General features: G+C 42.9%; 1 non-coding gene across 1 annotated transcript; it reads right to left on the bottom strand.

The window, feature by feature from the left end:
- Positions 1–1,297: 1,297 nt before the first annotated feature.
- Positions 1,298–1,403, bottom strand: LOC118486081. Its single transcript, XR_004877937.1, has one exon. It is a non-coding gene; the product is annotated as a small nucleolar RNA R71 (small nucleolar RNA).
- Between the last annotated feature and the right edge of the window lie 23,035 nt (positions 1,404–24,438).

Below are 24,438 nucleotides of genomic sequence, written 5' to 3'. Positions count from 1 at the left end.
CTGGTGTGTTTAGTGTGCAGGTTCTACAGGTGCATGCATACTAGAGGCTCTCACAAAGCGTCACCATTGTCATTTCATCCGGAAATCGAAAGAACGCTAAGGCAAAACAGGGTTTTATTACGAGAAAACCGAATCATTGGTTCACCCACTTCACCAATTACACCAAGAAACATCATGGCCGATTCACAAATTCCACCTACAACGGGTCAAACAACCTCATCATTTATACCTACTTCCACACAACCATCACCAAACACAACCATACCAAATTCCACCACAATTCCTACTCCACCTCATGACACTACACCAACCAAGACCACACAACCCATTACTACCCAAGAAGAACCAACCATTACCTTTAAACCTTCCACTACTATACCACCATTGTCCCATTTCTTTCCGGGTGCGGGTCCGTCATATTCAAGCCATACCATAGCACCAATTTCGACCATTGTCCATGCTACTTCAACATTTAGACCATCGAGTCAAGCGGGTTTTCAATATTCAACCCTTCCATTTGGGCAATCGTCGGGAATTCAAGGAGATGGGTATGATGAAGGATTTGAGGAGTTTGAGGGTTATGATGAGGATAGGTATGCTTACGGGGGTTATGGTGATCAAGGAGAATTTGGATATGTGCAAAGTCAATCTCAAGGGATGGCAAGTGTCGGTGGGATGCCACAACAACAACAACTCGTACCATAACACATTCGGCCAAGACCACAAGGGCCACAAATGCAACGCCCTATACCATTGCAACAAGTCCGACCGCAACACGTGCAACCACAATTCCAAAGACCACCTCAACGCCCACCAATGCGACAACAACAGTTTCAACAACCGATTGCACCACAAGGGCAAGTACCAAGGCCAATGGGTCCTATTCCTCCAAGAGGTAGGTTTGGTGTACCAAGGAGGCACCTTAGAGAAAATGTGAGGGGCATCGAAGCACATTTTAGGCCGGTAATCACTCAAAACCCTTCACCGGTAGTCATTCCTCACAATGATCAAGGGAGAACGTTTGAAGTGAGGACCAATTCTTTGCAAAGTCTACCAAAATATAAGGGGTTAGCAACGGAGGAGCCTTACTTTCATTCGGAGGCTTATGACTCGATTTGTAACACTCTTGGGAGTCAAGGGTTCTCGGTCGACGATATTAAATTGGTATTATTCCAATTTTCTTTGGAAGATAAGGCGAAAAAATGGTTCTACACTTTGCCTTCGGCATCCATATATACATGGGGGGAGATGCAACAAACTTTCTTGGATGAGTTTTACACCGCCCAAAAGACCAACGATGCACGAAAGGGGTTGAGAAGTTTCCAACAACAACATGGTGAGATGTTCCATGAGGCATTTGAACGATTCAATATGATGATAAAGAATTGCCCTCACCATGGAATTGAATTATGGGAGTTGATGAATGCCTTCCACGAGGGATTGAGTGCCAAAGATGCTCGTGATCTAATGTCTATCACCGGTGGGACTTTTGGTACAAATTATGAGAATGATGATTGGGAGTTCTTGGAGAGCATGGCAACTACATCAAAGAGGAAAGCTCAAGCATCGAGGAGAGCACGACCGGCCATTGCCCGACCTCAAGTGCACGCCATAGATGATGGTAATGTTCAAACTACTAACCAAATTTATGATGTTTGTGCTTTGTGTAATGAAATAAGTCATGCGGCTGAAAATTGCCAAGGGATGGTGGAAGGGCAATACGAAGAAGTCCATGCGGTTCAAGGTCAAGGAGGGGGTGGTAGAAACTACAACAACATGAACTCTAATACCTACCACCCCGGTTTGAGGAACCACCCAAACTTTCGGTATGGGAACCCTTCAAATCAAGCTAACCCGAACTTTCAAGGTAGTCAAGGTAACTTTGGTTCACGCCAACCTTACAATAACCAAGGTGGATACCGAGGCGGGAACAACCAAGGTTATAAAAAACAATATCAAACGGGTCAAGAACAAGGGGGGTCTTCGGGTGGAAACGAGATGATGGAGATGCAAAAACGGAACCAACTCGATGAAGTTCGAATGCAAAAGGATGAGGTTTGTGATAAAAGCATCCAATCACTAACAACCCAAATGGGTCAATTAGCAACCGACGTGGCTGAATTGAAGAAAAACAAGGGTCAACTTCCTAGCGACACTAAGGTAAATCCTTCGCATGGTACGTCACGAGGTAATGTTAATGTTCATCATGTTAGTGTTTTAAGAAGTGGAAAAGAGTTTAAAGCCAATGTGTCACATGAATTGGTTGAGGGGGTAGTTGAGGACATCACGGGTAATGATAGTGATGATGATGTTTCACCGGTAAAACCAAAAGAATTAAATGTTAACAAACCGGGTTTGGGTGAAAATGAAAAGAGTGAAAAAGTTGAGGGTGAACCGAGTCAAGTCCCTTTTCCATCGGCTTTACTTGACCCGGGAAAGAAAAACTTTATTGTATCGAGAGGTCCCCAAAAAGAAGAAATGTGGGACATGTTTAAACAAGTTAAAATTAACCTCCCACTTCTCGATGCAATAAAACAAGTACCCGCCTATGCAAAATTTTTAAAAGAGTTATGTACACAAAAAAGGCAAAATAAGAAGAAAATGCCTAAGCGGGTCGATTTAACCGGGCAAGTAAGTGCAGTTTTAAATGGGGAGCTTCCTCCTAAGCTCCAAGATCCGGGCACACCATTGATTAACATACAAGTGGGTAATTTTCAAATGACTAAGGCGTTACTAGATCTTGGAGCCGGGGTGAGTATTTTACCGGGGGGCTTATATGACCAATATGATTTTGGTCCGTTAGCAAGGGTGGAGACAACGGTTGTTTTGGCCGACTTGTCTCATAAGCTACCCCGGGGTATGGTTCAAAATGTAATCGTAAAAATTGATGAGTTTTATTACCCGGCCGACTTTCTAGTCTTGGACTACTCGTCCGCGGACCCAAAACAACAACAAAACGTAATTTTGGGTCGGCCATTTTTGAGCACCGCTCATGCCGTGATCGATTGTAGATTTGGTACGGTCGACATGACTTTTGGGAATAGAAAAATGCGTTTGAATGTTTTTACAAACAATTCTAATGCTAATGGTGTTGATGAGTGTTTCATGGCAGATATAATTGACGGATGCAACCCGCATGAATATGAAGATGATGGTTTGGATGTTTGCCTGTGTGATTTTTCTGAACAGGTACATGCTTATGCACTCCGGGCTGAAGAGGAAAAGCAAGATGCAATGGCTTTGAAAGAAGGTAGACCACCATGGACTCATCAATTTGAAGGTCTACCGGCGGAGATCGATTCGGGTACGAAACCATCATTAGAGGAACCGCCAAAGTTGGAGCTTAAAGACTTGCCGAGCCACATGAAGTATGTATTTTTAGGGGATAATGACACTTTACCGGTCATTATTGCCTCTAATTTGGAGTTGGCACAAGAGCAAGCATTGTTGGAAGTTTTGAAAGAGAACAAGGGAGCTATCGGATGGACAATTGCCGATCTCAAAGGAATTAGTCCATCCATTGTCATGCATAAGATCATTACCACCGACGATGCAAAGCCGACACGAGAAGCTCAAAGGCAATTGAATCCGAACCTACGGGAGGTAGTTAAAGAAGAGGTAATTAAGTGGTTGGATGCGGGAATCATTTATCCGATTTCGGATAGTGCTTGGGTGAGTCCCACCCAAGTTGTGCCTAAGAAGGCCGGCATTCAAGTAGTCAAAGACGAAAGTGGTGAACAAATTGCCACCCGACCGGTTACCGGGTGGCGTGTATGTATTGACTACCGGAAATTGAATGCCGCCACTTCTAAGGATCATTTCCCGCTACCATTCATTGATCAAATTATTGAAAAATTATCGGGTCAAAAATACTACTGTTTTTTGGATGGGTATTCGGGTTACAATCAAATCGCAATACACCCGGATGACCAACACAAGACCACCTTCACTTGTCCATATGGCACCTTTGCCTTTAGGCGAATGCCATTTGGCTTGTGCAATGCTCCGGCAACTTTCCAACGATGTATGATGAGTATTTTCTCGGACATGGTTGGAGAGTCGCTCGAAGTATTCATGGATGACTTCTCCATTTTTGGCACTAGTTTTGATGCTTGTCTCAACGAATTACAAAAAGTGTTAAAAAGATGCGTTGAGAAAAACTTGGTGCTAATTTGGGAGAAAAGTCATTTCATGGTGCAAGAGGGCATTGTGTTGGGTCATGTAATTTCTGAAAGGGGGATGGAGGTGGATAAGGCAAAAATACGGGTAATATCATCTTTGCCACCTCCGAAAAATGTTAAGGGTGTAAGGTCATTCTTGGGACACGCGGGATTTTATAGACGTTTCATAAAGGGTTTTAGTGTTATCACCAAACCCTTATGCAACTTGTTATTAAAAGATGTCCCATTTGATTTTACTAACGAGTGTATGCAAGCTTTCACTGTTTTGAAGGAACACTTGGTCAAGGCTCCTATCTCGCAACCACCAGATTGGTCAAAGCCGTTCGAGGTAATGTGTGATGCAAGCGACACCACTATTGGTGCAGTTTTGGGTCAACGGGTTGACAAGAAACCGGTGGTTATCTACTATGCAAGCAAAACTCTATCTGAAGCGCAACTTAATTATACCACAACCGAGAAGGAATTACTAGCGGTGGTGTACGCTTTGGATAAGTTTCGCTCGTATATTTGGGGAAGCAAAGTGGTGGTTTATTCGGATCATAGCGCGGTCCGATATTTGATGGAGAAAAAGGACGCGAAGCCTCGTTTGATTCGGTGGGTATTATTGCTACAAGAGTTTGATTTAGAAATCCGAGACAAAAAGGGAAGTGAGAATGTAGTAGCGGATCATTTGTCTCGGATTCCGGTGGAAGGGATCGATGATGTTAGTGAAATCAATGAAAGTTTTCTCGACGAGCAACTTTTAGCCGTTTCCACCTTCGTTGCACCGTGGTATGCTCATTATGTTAACTACTTAGCCACGGGTGCCATCCCAAGTCATTGGACCAAGAAGCGCCGACAACAATTTATGGTTCAAGTGAAGCAATATATTTGGGATGAACCGTATCTCTTCAAGATTGGACCGGATCAAGTTATACGAAGGTGTGTGCTCGAGACAGAAGTGTTGGAAATTTTGACCCATGCCCATTCGTCCTCATGTGGGGGTCATTTTAGTGGGCACAAAACAGGTTATCGGGTTTTTTCATGTGGGTTTTATTGGCCCTCGATTTTCAAGGATGCATGTGAATTCGCTAGAAATTGCATAAATTGTCAAAAAATGGGAAGTATATCGAAGAGGGATGAGATGCCATTACAAGTCGAGATATTTGATGTATGGGGTATAGATTTTATGGGTCCCTTCCCGAATTCAAATGGCTTCCTATACATTTTGGTAGCGGTGGATTACGTCTCGAAGTGGATTGAAGCTATTGCAACACGAACAAACGACCATTCGGTTGTTTGTAAATTTGTTCAATCCAACATTTTCTCTCGTTTTGGCATCCCGCGGGTTATTATAAGTGACGGTGGTTCGCATTTCAAGAACTTCAATTTTGGGAAACTATTGAAGAGGTATAGCGTGAATCACCAAATTGCCACACCTTACCATCCGCAAACAAGTGGACAAGTCGAAGTGTCCAACCGTCAAATCAAAGAGATTCTCATGAAGACGGTAAGAACGGATAGGAAGGATTGGTCAAGTAAGTTAGACGATGCATTGTGGGCATACCGAACGGCCTACAAGACTCCTATTGGCACAACGCCTTACCGGATGGTGTACGGAAAGGGTTGTCATTTGCCAATGGAGTTAGCGCATCGGGCACATTGGGCAATTAAGACGGTAAACGCGGATTATGACGAGGCGGGGAAGTTGAGAAAGTTGCAATTAAGCGAGATAGAAGAGATTCGGGATGAGGCGTATGAATGTGCATCGGCTTATAAAGATAAACTCAAGAAGGTGCATGATGCAAAATTGCGAAAGAAAACGTTCGAAGTGGGTCAAAAAGTTTGGTTGTATAACTCAAGACTCAAGATGTTCGCGGGCAAGCTTAAAAGCAAATGGATGGGCCCGTATGTCATTCGGAGAGTTGGAAGGTTTGGTGATGTAGACATCCAAGACGAGCAAACATTGAAACAACAAACGGTGAACGGTCACCGGTTAAAGCCGTACTTGGAGGGGAACGACATCAATAACTTGGAGCTGGATAAAGCGGGCTACATTTTGCGCCCGGTCGATGAGGAACAACCATGAGAGGCCCAGGTTTGGTAGTGTAAATAGTAGTGTTTTGTTTTGTTTGTTTTGTATAGTTGCACAATTACCGTATTTTCTTGAAATCCGTGTTTGAAACAAGTGTGGGGATATTCGGGTCACGAATTACTCTAACATTGTGTTGAGGACATCACGGGACTTTCGAGGGGGTAGGGTGATTTTTATACGTTTTTGAAAAAATTTAAAAACATAAAAAAATCGAAAAAAACTGAAAAATATAAAAAAATGACACTTAAAAGTTCAATTTTCTTGAAATCGCAATTGCCCAGAAGCCACCGTAATTTACGGTATTACCGTAATTTACGGTGGAAGTGAAAAACATGTGGGCTTTACGGTGCAAGTGTTCTGATTTACGGTAGAAACAAATTGCCAGATCTCACCGTAATTTACGGTCCCACCGTAAGTTACGGTGGACCTGGCGAGTCAATGATTCGTTCCGGTTCGGTATGTACATAAAAAAAATATTAAAATTTATAACATCTGGTCACGTGAAGTCATCCCCAACCACACAATTTCATTCTATCTATCACCATCCATCTCCATCTCTTTCACAAGACCCACAAATCCATCTTCTTCTCCAACCTTCAACTCTCCATAACTTTCTCAATTCTTGTCCAAACTAAGTGAAATCGGAGTCTATCTTGACTAATTTTTCACGTAGTTTCTGATTTTGTCAAGAGATTCACGAGAAAATGCAGCTTTTGGGTCCGAACTTCAAACCCTAGTTTCGAAATTTTGGGGCTTTTTGGAAGTTTTTGCCTCATTTGTGTTTCTTACATCTTCAAACAAGGTATGGAAGTTTATTTACTGTATTGTGATGATACATTGTGAGAATGAAGGTTATTTAGTGTTATTTGGTTATACCCACTTGCTTGTGCATAGTTTTGACTTATTATTTGTTCTTGAATATGATTATGGTTGTAGATGTAGGATTGTTATGAAAGTAGTGAACTTTTGGGGATTTCTACATTGTAGAGACACCATGCCCAAATTTTTGAAAAATTTATAAACTTGTAGTTCACTAGCATCTACAACCATAGTAACAAGCAAGTGTGGGGATATTTTGGCGAAAAGAGTCTAATTGTGTTTCGTTTGGTTGTGTTGTTTACTCTAATGTGTGTAGGAATGGCACGAACAAAAGAAAAGACCGGAGCTAGTTCATCTTCATCTTCGAAAGGAAAGGGTAAACAACCGGAACAACAACCGAGAAAGAGACAATATTTGGGCCGAGTGGATGAAAGTGAAAGTAAGGAAGAGATGGAGTTGGACCCGACTGAAAAGCCGATATGGGAATCGGGATCATTGGAAGACCAACTCGAGGAATGGCAGCCAACGTTGTATCATGATAGAATGAATCGGCTGAAGAATAAGGCAGCGGCCTTTATTTGTGAAAGGGAAGTTCGGGAAGTGGAATTCTAACATTTTGGTGTGTTTGATAAGTTCCGTGCTCTAGGTTGGGAGTCGGCGCTTAAATGTTTTGACAAAGATAGGAGCAAGAGTTTACAGTTTGTTGGTTTTTATAATGTATTCTATCTTAACTAAAAAGGATCTCTTTACAATATTTTTATAATGTTTTTTTTGTTGAAGTGTTTATTAAATATAATTATTTTATATTATACTTAACTCCTAAAAGACATCATTATTATGATAGTGCATGTCAAAAATTTTGTATGTGTTAAAGAAAGAAAAAAAATATTGATAACTATTTTCGTTAAATTTGTCACACCCCGACCACGTAGAACATACAAAACGTGGCGGAAACGTCGGGGAGTGTTGTAACAGAATCAATTGTTTCAAATCCATGGCAATTGAAGTTTCGTTTTATTAATCAAACATGAATGTTTACATTGTTTAAACAAGAATCAAAGTGTACATAACATAAATTAACTAGTTCTTGTCTCGTTTTAAGTCACTAAGGCACAGGTCCGCCTAAGTATGTCTTGATAAGTCCTATGCATCATCTCCTGAAAACACATGTGAAAATAGGTATGTCAGCATAAAAATGCCTGTGAGATACATTGGTTTTGTGAAAACGGAATTCATGACTTATGTTTGAGAAAATGTTTAGTCATGAACCATGTAATTTGCTTTGTCTTGTAAATCATTTGAAAAACGGTAAGATCAGATGATATGTATAAATAAGAGAACAATGCATGGTTAACTGAATAACCATGTAAAAATGAGATTTTATAAGATATGTTGTTTGTAATTCAGTGTCTTGTGAAAAGCGTGTTATTTGTATAAAATGTTCTATGTATCAAATTGAAATGATTTAAATAACGCTACGATATGTAATACCATGCAAACACTTATATATAGGAAGTACCAGCGGCGTATCCACCATGCTTGTATCATATTACACACGCCTCGTTACTTAAATCACTTACTCAAACCAAACCATCAAGATGAAATGTTTAACAACGGTAGAAATGTTTATGTATAGTCAAATGTCTATTGTCAACTGTAAGTCATGTCAACAGATACAACTGGTTTACACGGTTCAATGGTTACAAACGGTTCATATAATCGAAGGGTTAAGACGGTTCACATAGTCAAATGGTTACAACGGTTCAAAATGTAGTATAATGTGTTCATATGCTGGATGAGCATATGCAACAGAAATGCAATGTGAAACAATGTACTATGTATGCACACAATGGGCGTACGTAGCATGAAATGTATTGTAGAGTACAACGGTTCAAAATGTAGTATAATGTGTTCATATGCTGGATGAGCATATGCAACAGAAATGCAATGTTAAATAATGTACTACGTATGCACACAATGGGCGTACGTAGCATGAAATGTATTGTAGAGTACAACGGTTCAAAATGTAGTATAATGTGTTCATATGCTGGATGAGCATATGCAACAGAAATGCAATGTGAAACAATGTACTACGTATGCACACAATGGACGTACGTAGCATGAAATGTATTGTAAAGCAATGTACTAAGTACGCACATAATGGGCATACATAGCATGAAATGTAGGGGGGTCAGTGCACGGTCCTCCCAACCGCCGGAGTGATCCCACTCCGGGAGCCGCTACCCGACCAAGCTAGCTCCGCGGTGAATTCCCCTTGCCGAGTTCTTACCCTGAGCGACATATGCCACTCCCAAGACTCGAACCCGGGACCTCTGGGAAGAGGTGGGTGTCGGTGGCCAACTGGGCTACCCCAGTTGGTTACATAGCATGAAATGTATTGTAAAGCAATGTACTAAGTACGCACACAATGGGCATACAAAGCATGAAATGTAGTGAAATCATGTACTAATATGTACTAACGAACGTAGCAGGTATATGATGTGAAAACATGGAAAACATGAAAGTAACAGGTAGGCACATGTGTTTCACCCCAAAACAGTTTGGAAAACAGTAAAAGAGGGGTTCAATGTACTCACCTGAGATTGCTTTGAAGTTCTTGTATAATAACCAAACAATGCTAGAGATCACGGAATATCAAACGGCACCTAATAGGTAGCTATGTTAATATACCGGACCTAAATCGGAAGGATCGGATAGTATGCGGGTTCGTAAACCAAACGAGTATGGAGACTCGTGTAATATGGTTTAACAAAGCCTACATACTAAAATGAAACCTAACCTAAGCGCTTGCGGCCCATTACGACCCGTTTAGGTAGCTTATGCTACCTTAATGCGTCGTTCGCGTAGAACGCGTTTGGAACGCCTAACATCGTGACCACAAGGTATAACCTCGGAAGGTTACAGCTATGGTCACCTAATGTGTTTGGTCGGATCCTAATGATCGACCAAATGGGTCGGGTTCGAAAGTATAAGCGATGGTTTAGATCGCTTATCTTACGACCCTACATATGCACTAAACTAAAAGTGACGAGCTAAGCATGTTAGATCATGCTTAACTAAGTTTAGAAAACAGGTTTGGCATCAAAACAAACGGCTTTGATGCTCACGAGTAGTTTGGTTACAAAATATCCAAGAATGCACCTTTTAGCCGAAACTACGACTCGTCACTGAGCCTAGATAACGTGGTAATCAGTAGGTATAGTCACTACGGACTATAACCATCGTGATCACACTCACGTTATGAAGTTCTAATGAACTTCGTGTTGACCATAGGTTGGTCAATGCAAAAAGTCAACAAAACGTTGACTTTTGGACTCGAAAAGCGAATAAAAGAACGAAAGAAGACTTACGGAGGGTCCCCGAATGCTAATCTAGATCAAAGAGCTCAGGTATGAAGCAATGGCATCAACTTAAAGCATTTTGATCAGATTGTGTGAGTTTTACATCAAAGGGGGGTATTTATAGGAAAAGTAGAGCCGTTAGGATCGTTTCTTGATTTTCGTGCCACGATCCTAAGAGTCCACTTGTCAAAATGTTGTGGTTACTGAAAATGGCCCTTGGCTCTTGATTGGGTGAAAGGGCATTGCCCCTTGAACGAACGAAAGGCCAACTGCAAGTGGATTCAATGAATCTGCTGTGCTGGGGACTCCTTATGGACCGTATGGCTTATGGCTTACGGTCCGTAAGCCCTCACTTTGGCAGATTTACAGTTTTGGTCCTTGCAGCCCCTAAACTTGGTATTTGATGCATTTTTGACACGTTTAAGCCCTGTTAACCCCATTTCAAAGCTCTAAAATGAAGTTAAATTATAGGGAACTTAAAATGTGCTAAAAAATATCTCGGATGTCAGTTCGTTTGGCCGTACGGTCGCGATGTTCGGTTAATTACGACGGAATGCGCATAAGCGCGAAAGACGATCCAAATTGCGCGACGAATGGATTTTTCGCATGCCATACACTAAGGCATAATATAAGGATGCTTACATAAATTTTTGGATATCTGGATGTATTCAGAACGTAAGTTATGCGCGAAAGTGCAAACTTGTGCACCTTTTTGACGGTTTTAGCCCCTGAATGATCCAAAAGTCTATTTTAGCATACCAAACCCCTCAAAGCCTATTTATAAGCTATGTAAAGGATATTTAGGGTATGTTTAACTTATGGACATGTTCCAGAATGTTCGTTACAGTTCAATTTGGCATACTTTCGCAGTTTATCAAGTTTAGTCCCTGTAAGCGAATTAACTTGTTTTTGCCATACCAAAGCCTTCAAAACTTATTTCTAAGTTATGTGAAGGTTATTTAAGGTATGTTAAGTATATGTTGATGTTCCGGAGTATTTGTCGCATTTAAACTGAGTGCGTTTACGCACCAGTTTGCGTATAATTCTCAAGAAAGCGATGTAGAGTTTGAAATTGAACAAGAATTGATATGTGCAAAAGATACACATATTTATACAAGATCCCAAGTATGAAATACAAGATTTCATCGGCTTGGTATTTGTTTGATGGTCGCGGTGGCACAGGTGTCACAGTCTCCCCTACTTTAGGAAATTTCGTCCCGAAATTTATTCGTAGGAGTCTATTTGTGACTCTGCCAAATAACCATTAGTGATATGCAAAGCAATATCCTGTCATTTCCTTAACGGTCATTCTTCAGAAACGAAAATGAACAGACGGAGTCATTTTCCTCAACGAGTATTCTTCAGAAATGGAAATGACGGAATAAGCAAACGGATGTTCATTTCCTCAACGGACAAATCTTCAGAAACGAAAAAATGAACAGACGGAGTCATTTTCAATGGTTGCTTCATCAGAAATGGAAATGAAAGATTATACAACGGATATTCATTTCCCTAACGGATAAATCGTCAGAAACGAAAATGCACTAACGGAGTCATTTTCAACGGTTGTTTCATCAGAGTTGGAAATGAAGGATTACACAACGGATATTCATTTCCCTAACGGATAAATCGTCAGAATCGAAAATGAACTAACAGAATCATTTTCAACGGTTGCTTCATCAGAGTTGGAAATGAGGGATTACGCAACGGATATTCATTTCCCTAACGGATAAATCTTCAGAAACGAAAATGAACTAACGGAGTCATTTTCAACGGTTGCTTCATCAGAGTTGGAAACGAAAGATTACACAACGGATATTCATTTCCACAACGGATAAATCTTCAGAAACGAAAATGAACTAACGGAATCATTTTCCAACGGTTGTTTCATCAGAGTTGGAAACGAAAGATTACACAACGGATATTCATTTCCCCAACGGATAAATCTTCAGAAGCGAAAATGAACTAACGGAGTCATTTTCAACGGTTGCTTCATCAGAGTTGGAAACGAAAGATTACACAACGGATATTCATCTCCCCAACGGATAAATCTTCAGAAACGATTTCATCAGAGTTGGAAACGAAGGATTACACAACGGATATTCATTTCCTCAACGGGTAAATCTTTAGAAACGAAAATGAACTAACGGAGTCATTTTCAACGGTTGTTTCATCAGAGTTGGAAACGAAGGATTACACAACGGATATTCATTTCCTCAACGGGTAAATCTTTAGAAACGAAAATGAACTAACGGAGTCATTTTCAACGGTTGCTTCATCAGAGTTGGAAATGAACAGGGTTAACTCTAGACACATGACAGAACTTGCTGTGATTTCTGTGCACTAAATTCCATAATTATGTATGCATCCATAATTACGTAATCCCTTGCACAGTCTGCACAGTTTGTTTTGTAATGTTTTGGGGAAGGATATCAAACTTGTGATGAGGATGACTAGACTTCCATCGGGTCCTTTTAATTAGATCGGCATGGGATCTTCTTAGTTAGGCCACCATGGAGTCCTTTCAGCTTCATCATCACATGATATCCCTAACCAGATTTTTGGATCAATCTGTTTAACTAGACCACTCAAGGGGTCTAATTATGAAGTAGTACTTTATAATCCGAGGGACTTAACTATAACATAGAAGTCCATTGAGGATTTTAAGTAATACTTTTGGGTATCCTACTATGAATCTCTTGTACAAGGATATGTAAGATTCTACGAAGATTTCGATAACATAAAAACACATAGGGGAATACATAAGCACAAAGTCACATAATTATTTAACTTCATTATAATTTGTTATTAACTTGTTATTGATTGAATACGGATATGGAAACCAATCGACGGGTCTCAATGTTCACTGGAATCTATCTGAGAAGATAGAAAGATCTCCCAAAATTCGGTTTTTGATTCAAGGAATCACCACATTCGAATGAAGGTATACAACAATTTAAAGACTTACGGGAGATCCTTAGGCACCCTATTAAGGATTTATAGTGGTACTTTGGGTATTCGTCTTGTGTTGTAACCTGCGCCTTGTGCTTCGTTTCCTTAGAATAAACGGTGATGTGTGTAAAATGCAACATATAAAACACATCAATTAAGGCATAAAACTAACCCTTTTTAAGTACTAATGTTGGAAAAAGAGTGTTTTTGTCTTCCTTTTGTATTTTCAGGATGAAAGGAGCTCAAAATCACAAAAGAAGCAAAAAGACCACTAATTCTACCATAAATACAAGAAAAGGAACAAAAGTGGACTGCCCGGACCCTCAACGGCACCTCCCAAGGCAAAAAGAAGGAAACAGAGTCTGAACATGCCCCGTGTCCAGCGAACACGGGGGCGTGCCCAGGAAGCAGCAGAAAAGACAAACCAATAGAAGCTTCCATTGCCCACCACGGGGCCGTGTCCAGCGAGCACGGGGGCGTGGTGAAAGTACAGCAGGCGCATTGTGACAACTCGAAATCTAGAACCTTTCGTTGTGTCGTGATGTGACTTGCTTGTACGTTATGTGGTTAGTTGAATGATTAAACTTAATGATAACGTGAACCTTTTTACATGATATGTGCTTGTTATGTGTGCATTGTATATATTTATATGTATCATAAGTGAACCGAGAACCCAACCCGAGAACAAAGAACCCGACTCGAGACCATGAGGTCTCGAGTGAATAGTGACCGAATGGGCCTTTGGGCCGTGAACCCCCACTCGAAACCCACTAAGGGTGCACCATTTGGAACTTGACTATAAATACACCACCCCTAGTTACTTGTTACCACTTTGTTGAACATTAGAACACACACACACTTCTATCTTCTCTCCCACTAGAACTCTAGCACACAAACACATCTCCAAGACTCTCGGATCCACTCGGTTGACACAAGAAACTCTCGGATTTGGACTTTGGATCGGCACACACACACACATCACCAACCGGTTAGTATTTTTATGGTTAATTTTTGTTGTGTTTGTGCTTGAATGGATGTATGCATAAGATGATGTCTATAGTTAGAGATTACATGATGTTCTTGATGTTTATGATGATTCTAATATGCACCATGTTGATAACCGGTTAACATATATTATATGGCAAGATGTGATATGTTGTGTCTAAATGAAGTTTGAACCACTTATGTTGATGAACATGAAATCGGGTTACATATGTCATGAAATCGGACTTGTATGAAAACCGGGTTATGTGTTATGCTTAGTGTTTTGATGCTTGTTCATAGTGTTGATTGAATAAGTGGTTAAAATGTTATGAACTTGATGAAGATGGGTTTGAATATTTGAAGAACACTTTGAATGATAGTTGAAGATTGAAAACCCTTGTGATTTTGATCCACATTTGACTAATAGCCTGATTAGGAAATATGTTAGTGAAATTCTATTGGTCATTTCCGGATTTGGGCCTGATTATATTGTACTATTTGGCTGATTACACCTGCATCAACACGTGAACGTGAAAATGACAGCTTACCGACTCGCAATCACCCGTTGCGACTCGCAACCACAGCGTGATGACTCGAGACCACGCGGTTGCGACTCGCAACCATAACAGGACAAGCCGAAACCACAGGTTACGAGTCCGGTTGCGACTCGAGACCTTAGCATGATGAACCGAGACTACGGTTGCGACACCGGTTGCGACTCGCAACCATCCATGATCAACACACAGCATGACTCGAGACCATGCTTGCGAGTCCGGTTGCGACTCGAGACCACACTTTTGGGCCTTAGTTAATGGGCCAGACTGATGGGCTTCTGTGTTAACTGCTTTTACGTGTTTGGGCCTAAGTAGTTGGGCTGAACTTGTGAACCGTATGTGCTACTGTTGACTGTTAACTGTTACTACTAAACGTGCTTGCCAAACGTGTTGAACATTTGTGCACTACTTGGTTCGAATCTGATTATATGTGATATCCGTGTTAGGACGTTATTGACTACTTGCGACTTGATTGACTTTCTGTGTTTGACTGCCGAGCAAACCAAGGTGAGTTCACACCCTTTACAAAGCATGGGATTCCCTGGGTTGGGAATGGGATTCAGGAACATGGGTTCCTCGTCTACCATTGGGTAGGACGTCAGTGGTTCAGGAATGTGATTCCTCGTCCGGATGGACGGATAAACGTACTAGACTAAAACTCTATCACGAAGTCCCTCCTTTTTGTATCGACTAATCGCCGGGCCAATGGCGAGCGGGTCATTAGTTAGATAGCGCTATTTAGGTCTGACAAGCCTCACACCGTGCCGCAGAGGACGGGCGTGAACTAATGGATCTGGGGCACGTCAATGATGATAGACATTGATGTTTTCAGGGCACATAAACATGACTACAGTCAGCAATCGATACGGTAACGAGTCTAGTATACACATGGGGTAGCCCCCACGGCTGGAGAGCCAGATGATGTACATGGGGTAGCCCCCACGGCCGAAATGCCTGATAACTACATGGGGTAGCCCCCACGGCCGGAGTGCCGGAGTAACTGGGAACGAACTGGTCACGTTTTTTTAAACTATGGGGTAACCCCCACGGCAGGATGCCAGATAATGTAAACTGTTTTCGAAACAACTAAAACGAACGCCCACCCGTGAACTCACTCAACTAGTTGTTGACTCGTTACTACATGCTTTGCAGGACCATAGGTACTCAGTGGGAGCTTGCATGGAGGAGGATCGTTGTGGGGCACGGATTGCTGCGTGCTATGTTAAACTTGGAAACTTTTGAACTTATGTTATAACTTTAAACTTATGCTTCCGCTTGCAACTTAAACTTATTTGTTTTGAAACACCAATCGTATTGGTTAAACTTTTATAACTGTTTATATACTTGTTCAGTATGATTGGTGGCTGGATCCTGGTCAGTCACGCCTCCCAGCGGTAGTACTCCGCAGGTGGGATTTTGGGGGTGTGACAGATTGGTATCAGAGCCATTGGTTATAGTGAACTTGGTTTTAATAAAGGAGAAACGTTTTTGTTAAAACCAGACTATAACCGGTTTAGCGCTCAACGGTCCACAACGACACTTCGCTCCTCATGCAAGGCTCGACGTTCTAGGTAATATGATGTATGTATATTGCCTACTTGTTAGTTGCGTAGTACATTGCTCATGGTATGCTTTGTTAGTATAGCTACTGTTGTTTGAACACGTGCGTGCTTACTCTGTCTTACTATCGTGCTTTCGCGAACCTCTCTCACACGTATTGCTTTTATTATGAAGAACCATGTCTGGACGCGTTAACATGACACAAGCCCAGTTGACGGCTTTGATCAACGAGCGAATTGACGCAGCGCTCGCAGCTGCACGCGCAGGAGGTATATCCTGCAGTCCGAAATTGTTCTAGGATCGTTTGGATCCTACTCTCGTGAATCAACCTTTGTGTTAAACTCTGTCTTTTCTTCCACCTACCTTAGGTCAGTATGCTCAGGCACCGGTGTGCACTTTTAAGACCTTTATGGACTGTCGACCCACGACTTTTAGCGGCACTGAAGGAGCAGTAGGTCTCCTACACTGGTTTGAGAAACTGGAGTCTGTGTTCGAAATGTGTGAATGCCCTGAAGCGCGCAGGGTGAAGTATGCTACTGGTACTCTCGAGGGTTTGGCTCTCACGTGGTGGAATGCTCAGGTGCAGATGTTAGGGTTGGTTGCTGCCAACGCCACCCCATGGGAAACTTTCAAGGAAATGATCAGGGAGGAATACTGCAGTCGTGACGACATTCACAAACTGGAAGATGAGTTCTACAATCTTAAGATGTCGGGGTCAGAAATTGAGGCATACACTAAGAGATCGCATGAGCTTGCTTTGTTGTGTCCTACCATGGTGGATCCTCCCTACAAGCGAATTGAACTCTATCTCAAGGGCTTGGTGCCAGAGATCCAAAGTCATGTGACTTCAGCGAGGTTGACTACTATCCAGCAGGTTGTACAGTTGGCTCACCGTCTCACTGACCAAGCGGTGGAGCAGAACAAGTTACCGAAGCGTATAGGTGCTGCAACTACTTCTGGTGCTTCTAGTGGGGATAAACGGAAATGGGATGGAACTTCAAGCAGGGGTTCAACTTCAGTGCAAACTCAGTCTCAGCAGAGAAAGACGGACGATCACAAGAGCCCCAGTCAGCAGTCGTCTGGTGGTCAAAGTCATGGTGGATACAAGGGGAATCACCCCAAATGCAATCGCTGCAGCCTACACCACAGTGGGCCATGCACCAGGGGCAACTGTCATCGATGCAACAAGCCTGGTCATGTTGCAAAGGATTGCAGAAGCGCATACCCCGTCAACCAGAATCGTCAGCAACCTCAGCAGAACCAGCGACAGCAGCAGGGTAACAACAAAGGGTGCTTTCAGTGCGGAGCTGAAGGCCACTTCAAGAAAGACTGTCCCCAACTGAACCAGAACAACAACAACAATCAGGGGAATGGTAACAATGGGAACAACAACAACAATGGTGCTAGGGGACGTGTGTTCGTGATTGGTCAAGGTGAAGCAAGGAATGATCCCAACGTGGTGACGGGTAAGTTCCTTCTCGACGACTTTTATGTTACAGTCTTATTTGATTCGGGTGCCGATACTAGCTATGTGTCACTAGAAGTTAGTAAGATGCTTAAGCGTATTCCTACACCCCTGAGCGACAAGCACACTGTCGAGCTAGCTAATGGTAAGAGTTTGGAAGCCTCACACGTAGTCAAGGGTTGCCAGCTTATTCTCGCTAACCAGACTTTCTCTATCGATCTTATTCCTATTGTCTTGGGTAGTTTCGACGTTGTCATTGGGATGGATTGGCTATCCCAACACCGAGCAGAGATTCTTTGCAACGAGAAGATCGTTCGTGTTCCTGGTTTAGGTGGTGAACCTCTCATGATTCGTGGCGACAAGAGAAGTGCTGTTGAGAACATCATCTCTCTTCTTAAAGCCCAGAAATGCTTACGAAAGGGCCACACTGCGATTTTGGCTTTAGTTACTGATACCACAGAAAAGGAGAAGAAGTTAGAAGATTTTCCCGTTGTACGCGACTATCCTGAGGTATTCCCTGAGGAATTACCTGGTCTTCCGCCCCATCGCCAAGTCGAGTTTCAGATTGATTTAGCTCCTGGAGCCGCGCCTGTAGCCCGTGCACCTTATCGTTTAGCGCCATCAGAGTTGGAAGAACTCTCCACGCAACTACAAGAACTCTTGGATAAGGGTTTTATTCGTCCTAGCTCATCGCCTTGGGGAGCTCCAGTGCTTTTTGTGAAGAAGAAGGACGGTACCTTCAGAATGTGTATCGACTATCGCGAACTCAACAAGGTGACTGTGAAGAATCGTTATCCTCTACCGCGTATTGACGACTTGTTCGACCAGTTGCAGGGATCGAGCTACTATTCAAAGATCGATCTGAGATCGGGATATCACCAGTTGAGAGTCCGGGAAGAGGATGTCTCTAAGACGGCCTTTAGGACTCGATATGGACACTATGAGTTTCTGGTCATGCCGTTTGGGCTGACGAACGCACCGGCAGTTTTTATGGATTTGATGAATCGAGTGTGCAAACCGTATCTGGACAAGTTTGTTATAGTCTTCATCGACGACATCCTGATCTATTCTAAGAGCAAGGAAGAGCACGAACAACATCTACGACTTATTTTGGAACTCCTTCGGAAGGAACAGCTTTACGCAAAATTCTCGAAATGCGACTTCTGGCTTCGTGAAGTCCATTTCCTAGGGCATGTGGTGAACAAGGATGGGATTCACGTTGATCCATCCAAAGTGGAATCTATTAAGAACTGGCCTGCGCCTCGCACACCAAAGGAAATTCGCCAATTTTTGGGATTGGCAGGATATTACAGGAGATTCATTAAGGATTTTTCTAAGATCGCGCAGCCTCTCACCTTACTAACGCAGAAAGGCGTTGTTTATCATTGGGGAAATGCACAAGAGTTAGCTTTTCAGCATCTAAAGGATAGACTTTGCAGTGCACCTATTCTTTCACTGCCAGAGGGCACAGACGATTTTGTGGTTTACTGTGATGCATCAATTCAAGGTCTTGGTTGTGTATTGATGCAACGAGATAAAGTCATAGCTTACGCCTCACGACAACTTAAAGTTCACGAGAAGAACTACACGACACGTGATTTAGAGCTGGGAGCTGTTGTTTTTGCACTTAAACTATGGCGGCATTACCTGTACGGAACCAAGTGCGCCATCTACACCGACCACAGAAGTTTAGAACACATATTCAAACAGAAGGAACTGAATATGCGGCAGCGACGATGGGTCGAGCTGCTGAATGATTACGAGTGCTCTATCAGGTATCACCCGGGCAAGGCCAATGTTGTGGCAGACGCCCTCAGTCGAAAGGACACTACGCCTAAGCGCGTAAGAGCTTTACAACTCACGATCCATTCTAGTCTACCTTCGCAAATACGAGCTGCTCAGATAGAAGCACTGAAACCAGAGAACGATAGAGCTGAAGCCCTCCGCGGGTCAAGGCAACGCTTAGAACAGAAGGAAGACGGTGCTTATTATGTAACAGGACGCATTTGGGTCCCACTCTATGGCAAATTACGAGAACTTGTGATGGATGAAGCGCACAAATCTCGCTACTCGGTACACCCTGGTTCGGACAAAATGTACCACGATATTAAAACCACGTATTGGTGGCCTAGCATGAAGGCCCACATAGCAACGTATGTCAGCAAGTGTTTGACTTGTGCGCGAGTCAAGACGGAATATCAGAAACCCTCAGGCCTACTTCAGCAACCAGAGATACCACAATGGAAATGGGAGCAAATTTCCATGGATTTCGTTACTGGCCTACCTAGATCCCAGCGCGGAAACGATACTATCTGGGTGATCGTGGATCGACTCACAAAATCCGCACACTTTTTGGCAATCAAGGAGACGGATAAGTTCTCCACTCTGGCGGAAATATACCTCAAGGAAGTTGTTTCGAGGCACGGGGTGCCCACTTCTATTATCTCTGATCGAGATGCACGTTTTACTTCGGAACTGTGGCAGGCAATGCACAAGTCTTTTGGCTCACGTTTAGATATGAGCACAGCATATCACCCACAGACGGACGGGCAGTCCGAGCGTACTATCCAAACACTAGAAGACATGCTTCGCGCTTGTGTAATCGACTTTGGCAACAGCTGGGAAAGGCATCTGCCACTCGTGGAATTTTCGTATAATAACAGCTACCACACCAGCATTAAAGCTGCTCCGTTTGAGGCATTGTACGGACGTAAATGCCGGTCACCCCTCTGTTGGGCAGAGGTGGGGGATAGTCAGATCACTGGTCCAGAACATGTGGTAGACACTACTGAGCGGATTGCTCAAATACGACAACGCATGGCGGCCGCTCGTGACCGTCAGAAGGCATACGCCGATAAGGGCAGGAAACCACTTGAGCTCCAGGTTGGGGAGCGGGTATTACTCAAAGTTTCACCCTGGAAGGGTGTGGTTCGTTTTGGTAAACGAGGGAAACTCAACCCACGGTACGTTGGACCTTTTGAAATCATCGAGAAAATAGGCAAGGTGGCCTACAGACTGAAATTACCAGCAGAACTCGGTGCAGTTCACAACGTTTTCCATGTGTCAAATCTGAAGAAGTGTCTGTCAGATGAGACGCACGTAGTTCCTCTGAAGGAACTCACGATCGACGAACAGTTGAAATTCGTCGAAGAACCTGTCGAGATCACGGACCGGGATGTTAAGGTCCTCAAGAGCACTAGAATACCTCTTGTTCGAGTTCGTTGGAACTCACGTCGCGGCCCAGAGTTTACCTGGGAGCGCGAAGATCGGATGAAACAAAAGTATCCCCAACTGTTTGAGAACAGTACTAACGCTACTGAGGCTGAAGCTACGGAATTTCGGGACGAAATTCCAGATCAACGGGGGGTGGATGTGACACCCCAGGATAACCGGGAAAACCATGCAACTTAACTAGCTTCCTCAGTGAGTGCCATCAAATTTCGGGACGAAATTTCTTTCAACTTGGGGATGATGTGACAACTCGAAATCTAGAACCTTTCGTTGTGTCGTGATGTGACTTGCTTGTACGTTATGTGGTTAGTTGAATGATTAAACTTAATGATAACGTGAACCTTTTTACATGATATGTGCTTGTTATGTGTGCATTGTATATATTTATATGTATCATAAGTGAACCGAGAACCCAACCCGAGAACAAAGAACCCGACTCGAGACCATGAGGTCTCGAGTGAATAGTGACCGAATGGGCCTTTGGGCCGTGAACCCCCACTCGAAACCCACTAAGGGTGCACCATTTGGAACTTGACTATAAATACACCACCCCTAGTTACTTGTTACCACTTTGTTGAACATTAGAACACACACACACTTCTATCTTCTCTCCCACTAGAACTCTAGCACACAAACACATCTCCAAGACTCTCGGATCCACTCGGTTGACACAAGAAACTCTCGGATTTGGACTTTGGATCGGCACACACACACACATCACCAACCGGTTAGTATTTTTATGGTTAATTTTTGTTGTGTTTGTGCTTGAATGGATGTATGCATAAGATGATGTCTATAGTTAGAGATTACATGATGTTCTTGATGTTTATGATGATTCTAATATGCACCATGTTGATAACCGGTTAACATATATTATATGGCAAGATGTGATATGTTGTGTCTAAATGAAGTTTGAACCACTTATGTTGATGAACATGAAATCGGGTTACATATGTCATGAAATCGGACTTGTATGAAAACCGGGTTATGTGTTATGCTTAGTGTTTTGATGCTTGTTCATAGTGTTGATTGAATAAGTGGTTAAAATGTTATGAACTTGATGAAGATGGGTTTGAATATTTGAAGAACACTTTGAATGATAGTTGAAGATTGAAAACCCTTGTGATTTTGATCCACATTTGACTAATAGCCTGATTAGGAAATATGTTAGTGAAATTCTATTGGTCATTTCCGGATTTGGGCCTGATTATATTGTACTATTTGGCTGATTACACCTGCATCAACACGTGAACGTGAAAATGACAGCTTACCGACTCGCAATCACCCGTTGCGACTCGCAACCACAGCGTGATGACTCGAGACCACGCGGTTGCGACTCGCAACCATAACAGGACAAGCCGAAACCACAGGTTACGAGTCCGGTTGCGACTCGAGACCTTAGCATGATGAACCGAGACTACGGTTGCGACACCGGTTGCGACTCGCAACCATCCATGATCAACACACAGCATGACTCGAGACCATGCTTGCGAGTCCGGTTGCGACTCGAGACCACACTTTTGGGCCTTAGTTAATGGGCCAGACTGATGGGCTTCTGTGTTAACTGCTTTTACGTGTTTGGGCCTAAGTAGTTGGGCTGAACTTGTGAACCGTATGTGCTACTGTTGACTGTTAACTGTTACTACTAAACGTGCTTGCCAAACGTGTTGAACATTTGTGCACTACTTGGTTCGAATCTGATTATATGTGATATCCGTGTTAGGACGTTATTGACTACTTGCGACTTGATTGACTTTCTGTGTTTGACTGCCGAGCAAACCAAGGTGAGTTCACACCCTTTACAAAGCATGGGATTCCCTGGGTTGGGAATGGGATTCAGGAACATGGGTTCCTCGTCTACCATTGGGTAGGACGTCAGTGGTTCAGGAATGTGATTCCTCGTCCGGATGGACGGATAAACGTACTAGACTAAAACTCTATCACGAAGTCCCTCCTTTTTGTATCGACTAATCGCCGGGCCAATGGCGAGCGGGTCATTAGTTAGATAGCGCTATTTAGGTCTGACAAGCCTCACACCGTGCCGCAGAGGACGGGCGTGAACTAATGGATCTGGGGCACGTCAATGATGATAGACATTGATGTTTTCAGGGCACATAAACATGACTACAGTCAGCAATCGATACGGTAACGAGTCTAGTATACACATGGGGTAGCCCCCACGGCTGGAGAGCCAGATGATGTACATGGGGTAGCCCCCACGGCCGAAATGCCTGATAACTACATGGGGTAGCCCCCACGGCCGGAGTGCCGGAGTAACTGGGAACGAACTGGTCACGTTTTTTTAAACTATGGGGTAACCCCCACGGCAGGATGCCAGATAATGTAAACTGTTTTCGAAACAACTAAAACGAACGCCCACCCGTGAACTCACTCAACTAGTTGTTGACTCGTTACTACATGCTTTGCAGGACCATAGGTACTCAGTGGGAGCTTGCATGGAGGAGGATCGTTGTGGGGCACGGATTGCTGCGTGCTATGTTAAACTTGGAAACTTTTGAACTTATGTTATAACTTTAAACTTATGCTTCCGCTTGCAACTTAAACTTATTTGTTTTGAAACACCAATCGTATTGGTTAAACTTTTATAACTGTTTATATACTTGTTCAGTATGATTGGTGGCTGGATCCTGGTCAGTCACGCCTCCCAGCGGTAGTACTCCGCAGGTGGGATTTTGGGGGTGTGACACGCATTAATTGTAATTCGCAATTACAATTAATGAAGAGAGAGAGTGTCAGGCGGGCACGGGGCCGTGTCCAGCCTTCTGTTCAGCCTATAAATAGAGGAGCTTGGCTTCATTCTCTCTCATCCCTTGGCACACCACCTCTCTCACACTTCATCCACCACCCACCACCACCATAACACCATCATCCACCACCATCATCCATTGTCCATCGTAGAGTGTGTGAGTCGTCTCGGGATCCAAGATTGATCGTAAGAGTTCTTGACAATCAAGGCCATGTTTGCCTAAGTCTCTTACATCACTTGGTGAAGACAAGTGTTTAGTATAATACTTTTTATTTTTAATCTTTTGCACTTTTTATTTGGTTTTGTATTAATGACTTTAATAACTAGTTACTTATGTTGAAGGTGATCTTTCCTTATCGTTTGTCCGTGGTGTCTTGGCGTTATTTTACTGTCTATATAAAATAAAAGATTTTCACCATTCATATCTCCACGGTCTATATGGAGGTATGTTGGCTACCTGGTCGGGGGTTAAGGGAACGGTTTGGTAAG

This window comes from Helianthus annuus, chromosome 13, assembly GCF_002127325.2.
Source record: "Helianthus annuus cultivar XRQ/B chromosome 13, HanXRQr2.0-SUNRISE, whole genome shotgun sequence".
In the NCBI taxonomy this organism is placed as follows: Eukaryota; Viridiplantae; Streptophyta; class Magnoliopsida; order Asterales; family Asteraceae; genus Helianthus; species Helianthus annuus.
This window is presented reverse-complemented; position numbering and strand designations above follow the sequence as displayed.